Source organism: Bos indicus x Bos taurus, chromosome 23, assembly GCF_003369695.1.
Source record: "Bos indicus x Bos taurus breed Angus x Brahman F1 hybrid chromosome 23, Bos_hybrid_MaternalHap_v2.0, whole genome shotgun sequence".
Taxonomy (NCBI): Eukaryota; Metazoa; Chordata; class Mammalia; order Artiodactyla; family Bovidae; genus Bos; species Bos indicus x Bos taurus.
In genome coordinates, this window is record NC_040098.1 from 22,307,593 (window position 1) to 22,319,434 (window position 11,842).

Consider the following 11,842-nt stretch of genomic DNA (forward strand, 5'->3'; position numbering starts at 1 on the left):
TATTCACACTCTGTGCCACTGGAGGGTCAGCATATTATAACTGTAAATTCTACCTTTTCCTTAAGATATTCGCATTTTTACTGAGGTCAGAGCCTTCACCAAAATTTGTGAATGCATACCTGTAAAATTTCAAATATCAGGAAAGATTCAAGCTAATGAGCTCAGAAATTTCCTTGGATGCTTGAAAATATCTTTTGATTGGAGCATGCCATATACAGCTTGTACAAATCTGTTTATTTATTTATTTTTTGGACTATTTTTAATGGAGAATTTTAGATGGCAAGTACTTGGATTTTTATTTCCTATGTGTTGTGCCAGAGGCCTAGCAGTAGATTTCTGCCCCTGAGAAAATGCCAGCAATACTCTGCTCCCTGAGATTTACAAGGAAAGTATTTCAGAAATGGTAAAACACATAGACAGCATTTTTCAGAACCACTGTGTGAGTCCCTAGGGCAAATTTTCAGAGGCTTGTGAGCCTGACAACTCTGCTGTGAGGGGACTCTAATTTACAGAATTTTAGGTACTACCCAAATGCCTGAAGGGGCATGGCCTACATAAGATGGAATTTGAAGGCTGTAAATTAGTTTTAACAAAGTATATAAGATTGCTGAATCCGGTATTCTCTACATATTGCAAAATTAATGCTTTGGGGATTTCTTTTAAGCTTGGATAAAGCTGGATGGAGATTGTATTTTCTTTTATGCAGGGTGTCATTATAACAATTACTTTTGTTCCAAGTTGTCTGGAGGGAAAAATTGAAGCTTAGGGGTATGTTCCAGTCCATTAGGCAGTTTAAAGTTCTTGCTGGGACACAAGATTCAACTCTCAGATTTTACACTCTGTATGAGTTACTAGAATCACTTTCCAGGTGAGGCTACCTAGACAATATATTCCAGCTTCAATTATATATATATATATATATATATATTTATTTATAAATACACACACACATGTACATGTAAATATATCAGGTCTTAATGTGTCCTTTAGTTTGACTAAACTATTTTTTAAAGACTATAGGCCAATAATAGATGTTCTTTTTCTTAGAACATCTACTTTAGATAATTTTCAACTGCAAATTCTTTCTCTGCTTCTTTGAGATGTAAACCTTCTCCCAGCTTCTTACCAGTTTTACAGCCCAGGGATCTCTTCCTATAAGGACTTGGGACCCATCTTTTGAAATGTGATTATCAAGAAAGACAAGACCCCTTTCTCCCAAACTCTGTGAGAAGGTAGGAGCCAAAATTCCATAGGGAACAATAAGAAAAAACAGGTAGCCGCTTCACATTGATCAGCCTCCAGTAGTTTTCCACTAGTTCACTCTGATGCTTTTTGTTTTAGGGGGTTGAGTTAAATCTATTTTTTTATTGCAGTGGTCTTGGGAAAAGTTTCACTTGCCTGCTTATGCCTGCTTAACTTTTCTATTGCAATTTTTCTTTGACATAACTCATTTCTATTGTATATGATTGCAATCTTCTGAGGTGGTAAAATAGAAAATCACCAGTCTCTTTACTACCTGGTCACAGAGATGTATACAAAAGCAAAAATATTGTGTGTGTGTGTGTGTGTGTGTGTATAGCAAAGTAGATGACTTTGGGTCTGGGTTCAAAGTCACCATTGTTTGAATTTGTCACACAGTAATCCTATCTGATATATATCAGCTTACTTTTCTTGGCAATGGAGCCAGACTTGGGCTTGAGCAGATTATTTTTTTGTGTGCTTTGCGAAATGACTTAGGTACATTGTTGTCAGATTGTGTTTGCATGTTTTGGAGGGTAGTGGCCTATTTTGACTGTTTTCAGATTTCACTCAAACTTCACATTGTTGTTGTTCTTTAGTCACTAATTCATGTCCAACTCTTTTGTGACCCCTTGGACTCTAACCCGCCAGCCTCCTCTTTCCATAGGATTTCCCAGGCAAAAATACTAGAGTGGGTTGCCATTTCCTTTTCCAGAAATCTTCTTGACCCAGGGAACAAACCTAAGTCTCCTCCATTGGCAGACAGATTCTTTACCACTGAACCATCAGGGAAGCCCAAACTTTACGTTAGATATTCACTAAGATTTTTCAGTCAATGAATAATGGAAAATTCTATTCAGTGCATCTCACTTTTCAATCTGGAGGTTCAAATGTTGGACAAAATATTGAAGGATCATATCTCAGGCAGCAAACTCATTGTATGCATTTTCCGGTCAAGGAAATCTGCATTTCCAAACTTCTTTTTTATATCCTTCAGCCAAACCAGCGGATCTCTCTACCTGCTTGTAGAAATCTCTGCTGATCTTGACCCATAAAATTTCTAGTAAATTTAGGAAGTTTGTGCTGCTTCTCACTCACTTACTTTACACACTTATGATACAAACACTTCAACATTTGGGTAGATTAGATGATGATTGATTAATAAGATTTATTAGTTATTTATATTAGGACTGCTCCATGTCTGTGGAAGCTTATCTTCCAGATGGGCACCATCAACTCCTTCCCTTATGGGAGGCAGTCAGCCCTATTTAGAGGTGAAGCCTACTGTTCTTTTCCCTTAAATGTGGATTACACTGAGCGGCTGTTTTACCAACACAATATTGGCAGGTGACATGCAGTTTTGAAGGTTAGGTCATGAAAAACCTTGCAACTTACACTTGGGCCTCTTGGACTGTTTGCCCCTGAGATGCTTACTTTGGGAGGAGTAGTCATCAATGCCATGTAACAAATGTGTCCATGCTGTGATATTTCTAAGTTACACAAAAAGGCCAGGTATTTTTGAGATACTATAAGGTATCACTTGAACAGCCTGTCTCCTGCTGCTGTCTATTTTCTCTAAAATCAAAACACACACAACTTTACCATCTGCTCATCTTTTTGACAATTCTAAATTGGACTTTTCATGTTTTTTCTTTTTTTCATATCAGTGTGTAATTTGAGTTTTCTCTTGTAAAATCTCTTAAAGTTAATTGTAAGATCTCTCTATAAAATGGTCTGGTATGTAATTGCATCAGTTCAAAGCATGTCTTACAGCAGTGCTATGGCTATATTATATGTTTTGAATGCATAAAAAGAGGAATTATATCTGTAGGAGAAAAATAAAAAATCAAGAAGATAATTCAACTTTTCATAAGTTAAAATAATCTTATCTTTTATAGTTTGGAAACTTGCCATCTTAATATTAGGAAAATTAGGTGTGTTTGGTTTCAAGTGGGTTAGTCTCATTCATTGAAATTTAAAATTTATTGTGTGTTTCTGATTGAAATATAGCGTGGGTATTTTAATAGAAAATCAGTCTTGGAAAACCAGCTGAAAAGTGATTACTCTTTAACTGGAATTGCTTTTAGTCACAGTCCAGTTTTAAAAACTATTTCAGGATTCAAACAAATGAGAACAACTTGAAATCAAGAAACTAATTTAGCCATGAAAAAGCTAGTTATTTCCTAATGCTAAACAGAAAAGGAAACATTCATCGGTGCTGAAGGAGGTTAGGGAGTCATTTCTGTAGTAAAAACACAACATAGGAGAAAGATGAACCCTTCTAGAAGGAAAATAATGGATTTATATTAACATTCATCTCAAGAACAAATGTTGATTATCAACAAAGCAAGCTTGCAGTTGAGATTCAGTCCCTGAAAAGCTGTGGCCATTTGAGAGCCTTCAGAAAGCCAAGTGCTTGCCAATGACCATGGAATTTGTCCAATCCATCTGCATTTAATTATTTATCCAAACCAGGTTTTACATTTTCTAAGCAATGCCTCACTTAGAATTTCTCTAGGGGCATTACCCCATTATCTAGTTAATCACATTGCCAGGAAGCTGCTACATTTTTTGTAGAAATCTTCCATTTGCAATTTTTTAAACTATGACTTTACTTAGCCAGTCAACTCTTTTCACCTTTGACTTTTCAGTCTGTCATGGTTTGCATAGATCCTATCTTCTTTACAACTGAACATATTTATAAAACCAAGTTTCTTTCCTTTCCCCTCCATTTCACACATTGAACTCTCATATGCTTTTATTTTATTTTACTACCATCCTAAAAGAGTGACCTAGATTATGTTGCAACAAGAGAGCAGATTGTTTTTCCCTAAAATTATTCATGAATCACAGTTTTTATTAATATAATTGTTTTGCTTTCTCCATTAGGTTTGCTAAAGTTGGTTATTCATTTGCAAAATATACTCATACATAGAAAAAAAATAGTGTATAGCAAAATTAATGTATCTTTTAAGTGTACATGAGCAAAGAAAATATAAAAACCTGGAAAATTGAGCCTCCTTAAAGCACTTAATTAGTGGTATTAAATAAGTTTATTTATAAATATATGTGGGAATAAATAAAAATCAACCCACTTTACTTCCAGTGAAAGATATTGAACTAAGATATATTGGTAGAAAAAATATCTTATAGAATCAAAGCAGTGGGAATGTTTTCTTTTTATTTGACAATGTTGTCTACCATATTTTTGATGGCTAAATTGCCATCATTTAAATTTTTTTTGTATAATCTTTCATCTCTTTCACTGAAATGTATATGAGCTAATATTAAAGTTAAGCACTGTCTGAATTTTGGATGATCTTTTAGCCATAAATCACTGCTCCTATGGCAGGAAACTTGATTCCCTGCTTGAGCTATAGCAAGGTCAATGTCTACTTTTATAAATAATATTGGTAATGTGCCCATAACACTATCTTTATAGAGTGTTTTAAAGTTCTAAAATAGGGACTTCAACATTATACAGTTACTTGAATGTTACCAGGATCAACTGGGTTTATGTTGTAATCTCCATTAGTAAATATGAAAACTGAGGCACAGAGAAGTTCAGTGGCTTTAGTCAAAATCCTATATCCAGTCATAAGCAGAACTGGAATCTAACTCAGAGATCCTCAATGTTAGCCTGGTGCTTTCTCAATTATATCTCAATATATGAAATCAAATTATTAAAACATAAATATTAATATTTGTATATACTGCTTGTGGATTGAAATACAGAATGAAAATATACACATACATTTCTTACTTGGGGGATTTTGACTTTTCTATAATAGACATACAACAGAATTAAAGGGTTTATTTGGTGGCTGTTGTGAAAATAAACTTTATAAAGGTAGAATTTACATAAAATGAAATGCATCCCAATTTAGTGTATATTTTGATGAAATTTGAGAAACACATACAGCTAGATAACTCCCTCCACCATCAAGATATAGAACATTTTCATCACCCCAAAAAGTTCCTTGTGATCTTTCACAATCAATTTCATCTCTCCAACCGCAGCCCTGGACAATCACTTAACTGCTTTTCGTCAATGTAGATTGTAATCCTCTTTGTTATTGTTTCACATAAATAAAAACTCCAGAGTATCTACTCCTCTGTGTCTGAATCTTTCTCTCCAAAGAATACTAGGTGAGATCTTTCATGTTGTGGAGTTATATCGGTAGTTAATTTTATTTTATTGCTGATTTAGCTTTCAGCATGATATACTGATAGGTTTATTTATTTGCCTATATTTGGCTATTTGGACTGTTCCTGTATTTTGGCTATGAGGAACAGAGAAGCTGTAAACATTTGTATACAGGTCTCTTTGGGGGCATGTTTTCTTCTTTTGGATGGATAACCAGGAATGAATTGCTGCTGTATAGGGTAGATATGTTTAAATTTATAGGAAGAGGTTAATGAGTTTTTAAAATGGTTGTCACTTTGCATTCTCACAAGCAATGTATGTATAAGTAACCAGTTGGTGGCATTGGTATTGTCAGTCTTGCATTGTAGCCATGCTATGGGGTTCATAGTGGTAGCTTATTATAATTTTGGTTTGCAAATATTTAATTAAATTTATGTCTAAGAGCATCATGTTTTTGATTCTATTATGACTGGTATTTCTAAGATTTCAATGTCTTCTCTTTCTCTCTCTCTCTGTTATCTTCATCTGTCTGTCACCTGTCTATGTTCTCTGCTTCAAACTCCGAGATTTAGGTTTGTTTGGCCTCACTCTGTATTGGGCACACAAACTTGGGTTCGCTAAAATATTTACTAATTACATAATTTATGTAACTTATGGTTCTATTTTTACTGTATTATTTTTCTCCTGCTTTGGGCTACATTTTTCTATTTCTTAACATAAGCAGTGATTTTTTTATGATAAGGATTATAGATTAGTTGTTACTAAGAATCTAGATTTTTTTCTTTTGCTTCCCCTCCCTCCCCCCACCCTGCCCGCCGCCCTTTAAAAAAGTTTTAGGTTTTATTTGTAAGTAAATTACTTGCAGATCAGTTTCATCCTTTGTGGCATTTTTAAAGCTTTGCAAGTACAGGTTTGGAATGGATTTCATTCAATTGATAGTTTGCCCCACTTACTTACATACTGTGTCCTCTGATGATAATTCTGAATATGCTAAAGGATCATCAAACGCTCTTCATTCTGGCTGGTTGGTGTTCAGAGTATTTTCTTAGAGCTTGTTTTGTGTGAGGTCTGGGAATTTTGACCTCACAGATAATTTTCTTTATCAAGACTCATAGTGTTTCACTCTATTCTTGCATATCTGAGCACTTACCAAAGTGGCAAAGGATCCTTTATTCAGATTTCTAAAGTTCTTTTTCTGCATAGCTCTCTCTTTTTCAGAATTCTGCCTCCCCTAACTCTAGCTGTCTCAGCCTTTTCCAGTTGCTATTTTTTAAAATTAATTTTTTATTGGAGTAAAGTTGCTGTACAATGTTGTGTTAGTTTTTATTGTACAGCAAAGTGAATCAGATATATGCATATATATATATATATATATATATATATATATATATATCTTCTTTTTTTGGATTTCCTTCCTGTTTAGATCACCGCAGAGCACTGAGTAGAAATCCCTATGCTATATAGTAGGTTCAGGTTCGTCATCTATTTCATGCATAGTATCAACAATGTATATATGTCAATCCCAATCTCCCAACTCCTCCCACCCTTCCTTCTCCCTTGATATCCATATATTTGTTCTCTATATTTGTGTCACTGTTTCTTCTTTGGAAATGAGATCATCTATACCATTTTTTAGATTCCACATATATGCATTAATATATGATATTTGTTTTCCTCTTTCTGACTCACTTCACTCTGTCTGACTGTCTGACTGTCTGTCTCTAGGTCCATTCATGTCTCTATAAATGACCCAACTTCATTCCTTTTTATGGCCAAGTAATATTCCATTGTATATGTGTACCATCTTCTTTATCCATTCCTTTTCCGTTGCTTTTAGGTTGAAGGGCATTTAGGTTGCTTCCGTGTCCTGGCTGTGATGAGTAGTGGTGCAATGATCTTTAGGATGCATGTTTGAATTATTTGAATTATTGTTTTCTCTGGATATATGCCCAGTAATGGGATTGCTGGGTCATGTGGCAGTTCTATTTCTATTCCCTACTTAGATTCCTCAACTCGCTAGCTTACTTCTGCGTTTATGCCTCTGTGTGTGTGTTTGAAATTGTACCCAGGCACTAGCCAGGCCAGTTATAAGCCTGGCCTCACCTGCTTCCCTTCTCTCAGGGATCTCTGCCTTAAGATACCTTTTGTAAGTGTTTGCTTTTGTATTTTGTTTTCTGTATGGTTACAGCAGGAAGGTAAATACAGTCCTTTTTACATCATGGCTAGAAGCTGAAATTGTAATTTTTAAGTTGAAGTATAATTGATTTACAATATTAGCTTTAGGTGTACAGCACAGTGATTCATTATTTTGACAGATTATACTCTGTTAAAAGCTATTACAAGATAATGGCTATAATTCCCTGTGTGGGTTATGTTTTTACCCCAGTCTAGATTCATGTTAAGACATATAATTATGGGTTTTTAACCTCTGAAAGAGAAAAAGAAATTTGCTTCAGAATTCATGATTCTGTTTAGTACTTATTTTTCTGGACAATTAGATCTATACCAATAATTTCACTTAATTGTCAATCCCTCTGATAGAAAGTAAGGTGATAAGCAGAAGGATGTGAAAGACTTGAAAATGATTCAAATAACCTAGCTGTGCATAATTTAAAGATGGATTTGTGCTATGAAAAAAAAAGAATTAAAATCATCAATGTAATGCTATTACTAAATCAGTCAACCAGACCTGTGCCAGGATTCTAGTTCAGGCTAAGACCCTTGGCTTCAGTCAGAGAGGTTCCTATTCTAATCAGATTCACATACTAACAAGGAAACCAATATTGAGAATGGAACGCCACAAGCTTTATTTAATAGGAAAAGTAGGAATCTAGTTTGCAAATCAACTTCTCCAATCAATTTGGGTGGAGACACCAAATATACTGGACTTGCCTGGCTCAGACGGTAGAAGCATCTGCCTACAATGAGGGAGACCCGGGTTTGATCCCTGGGTCGGGAAGATCCCCTGGAGAAGGAAATGGCAACCCACTCCAGTACTCTTGCCTGGAAAATCCCATGGACGGAGGAGCCTGGTAGGCTACAGTCTGTGGGGTCACAAAGAGTCGGACATGACTGAGTGACTTCACGTTCACTTTTACTTTCACTTTCACTTTCACTTTCACACCAAATATACAGGAGGGTAGAGGTAAATAGGAGGAAATTGGAAACAGTGGGAAGAACATTCACGACTTGTCCCAGAACAGGGATGTGGTTTGGCCATGTCCACCGTCTAATGTAAAATCCTAAGGCATGCAAAGCAGAAAAACGTGACCTGTAATGGAGTGAAGTCATCCCTTTCCATAGATCCCTAATTTTGTCTTGCATTAATCTCCATCTGCCTGAGGAATTTCTTTAACATTTCTAGCAGTTCTGGTTTCATTACTGCCTTAAATCTTGTTGGGCAAGACCACAGCAGGATTTAGTCTGTGGCAATTTTGCTCCACAATTGAGGCAAACATTTTTGAGTACTCTACCTGATGCCCTGTGAATTGTTAGCATTTCCATTCTGGTTGGTGGTGAGTCATATGTATTTTTTCAGCCCTGTGTGGGCTCAAAGCATTGTTACCTTTAATTTGTCCGTGCATTTATTTTCCCAGCCCCGAGTTGCTTTCTACCGTGCATCTGCTGATTCTTGTTCAACTAATGATTCAAGGAGAACTCAGCTCTCTGGAGTGCTCTGTCTGCAACTGTCTCCTCTCTGGTACTCTGCATTGCAAACTCTATCAACCTTGACCTCCCCACTCTCCTCCTTATGTCCCCTCAAGCCATGGACTCTACCTGGTTCATTCCTCCACTGCACCTTGACATGCAGCCCCCTCTAGGCAAGACACTAGGTAAACAGAGGATTCACCTTGTTTATTTATCTCTCATTTATCCTTCTTTTAGTGCCTGATGTCCAATGTCTTGAAAACATTTGTTTTGTGTATTTTGTCTATTTTGTTGATGTTTGGGTCGGAGGATAACTCTGTTCCATGTTACTCCATCTTAGTAAAGAGTTGAAATCTTAAAAATAAGTTATCGTTTATATTTTAATGTATCTAATTTTTGTGGGTGAAGTAGACATTTTTAATGAAACATGGACTTCACGTTAGTATTCTTTCTATCTCTGATATTCATTTACCTACATAAATCCCACTGGCTATGAGGCAATTAAACAGCAGATGGTTCAGTTTAGATCAATTAAATTGAGTGGTATGTGCTATGAATAACTGGGACTATCAAAGTGTGTGTTAAACACACTGTTCTTTTAACAACAAATGTTATGATTTTGACAGTCTTTGAAATGCTCATCTTATGTTCACCTTCAGTATTTGTCAGAATTATTAATCCTGGCATTCTTTTTATGTATGAAGTGGCCAGAGCATTAAGCAATATTATTATTTAGTATTTATCTTATCAAGTATTTATTGTCAGCTTTTTCAAAGATATCAATTCTTTTTTTTACGAGCAAGTAGTATTCTATGTTATTATTAATTGTATTTTCATGACTTCTTGTGCTTATTCTTAAAAATGAGCCAAAAGAAACAATGAAGTATATAGAATTTAATATCTGATTAATGGGAAAAAGTAGAATTAATTAAATAGAATATTTTATTTGTTGTTTCCTCTGTAAGAGAGCAAATGCCTCAAGGTTAGGATATACATTTTAATGTCTTATGTTTCTCCCATTGCACTTAGCATGATACTCTTTTACTACCTGTGTCTAATGTCATCGTCATTCTTCAGTTTATTGATAATTAATCTAATCAACTTCAATAAGTACACCATGTTTAAATAATAAAGAATAATAACACCTGGAGAAGTAATCGCTGACTTAATTTTTAAGGTTTCTAATTAACTTTCTTCAGGAGCACATTTGTAAAATAGGGATGTTAGCACTTACCTATAGAATTGGAGTGAGTATCAACTGAGACATGTTTAAAACCCTAGTACAGCAGCTGGAATAAAAAAAATACTTAATAAATTTATAGCTCTTACTTTAACAATCCAGTTATTAATGATTAAATAATGACTAAAGATTACTTATACTTTTTATTGATCTTATAAGAAAAAGGGTACAAATTCTCCAGTATATCTCAATGTAGGGAGAGAATTCATCAGTTTAATTTTTCCAGCATAGTACAATCTTGGAAGCTTTTTATCTTACCGCACCAGTACCAAGTGACTGTAAAATTTTGCATGTGAGTTTTTAAGAAAAAATAGTGACTATCACATAAAATGAAATAAAGTGTAAGAAAACAGTTAAAATGCTAATGTCCTACTGTTACAAGAAATCTGATAATTCAATATTAAAATAAATCATAAAATATGGATAAACAATAAGGCTTATGTTGATGTAGAACAGATTAACAATCAAAAATAAAAATACTAATTATCTACAAGAAAATCAGATTTAACTTCCTTTGAACAACTCAAAAAATTATTCAAGGGATATCAAGGTAAATGACAGCAATCTGTCTTGAGGAAAAGCAACTGAGGAGGAAGAGTTATAAAGAGAGAGAAAATCAGGGAGGTGGTGCAAAAGAAAGGAAGAATAACAAGTCTCTCGAGGCAAGAGTCAGCTACAGCATTTTTGCTGGACTTTAGGACTTGAAATGGTGGATCTCAGGTAACACTTAGGATTTTCTGGTCTAGAGATGGTGCTGAGTAGAGTTTCACCAATATACAGAAATAGTATTTTTCAGTAATATTTCTAAATATTAGTCAATGGTTTTGATTAAAGTTCATTAGAGTCTTAAAACAAAGAACCCCACTTTTCATATATGAAGCATCCCATAAGATTCTCTCATTTTCCCCTGTTTCCTCCTCTCTCTCATTTGGTGGTAATTCCAGCATTTGGGCAGAGGCTCTGGTCCAGTTGTGGCTTGGTGGTGCTGTCTTCTCAAGACGGCCAATGCTCTTTCTTCCATGAGACATTTGTATTTATAGTAACCTCTTCTTATTCCTTTCAGAGAATCCTATACATACCAAATAAACCTTTTGGAAATTCTCTTATTACCTAAATAAACTGTTTCTCTCAAGATCATTTGTTTGGTTTATTCATTTCAGTCCCTCTGTTTTATACTGCTAGTTTTTCTCTCTTATAAATGTTAGTTATCCATTCATAGTTATAAAGACCAGGTTGATGAATACTTGTCAGAGTTACAGATTTTCTTAGTGCTTTTGTAAGTCATTTTTCTCTAGCGGCGTCTCCCTTCAAGGTAACTGTGATGTAAGAATTGTTCATGCTAACAGCCTTGCTTCCACATAGGATGTGTGAGCAGACAGTTTGGAGATTCCTATATTCATCAAGATAAGGAAGGTTTTACTCTGGATGGAGAATATTTTGGTTTACTTCATTCAAGCAGACCTATCTAGCCTCAGCTGACTCGTTTGTTTCTATCCCCCCTTTGCATATGATGAGGGGGTGCAGGGTACCCTGAAGTCCAGTCTTTGGGTCTCGGGCGCTGATACTCC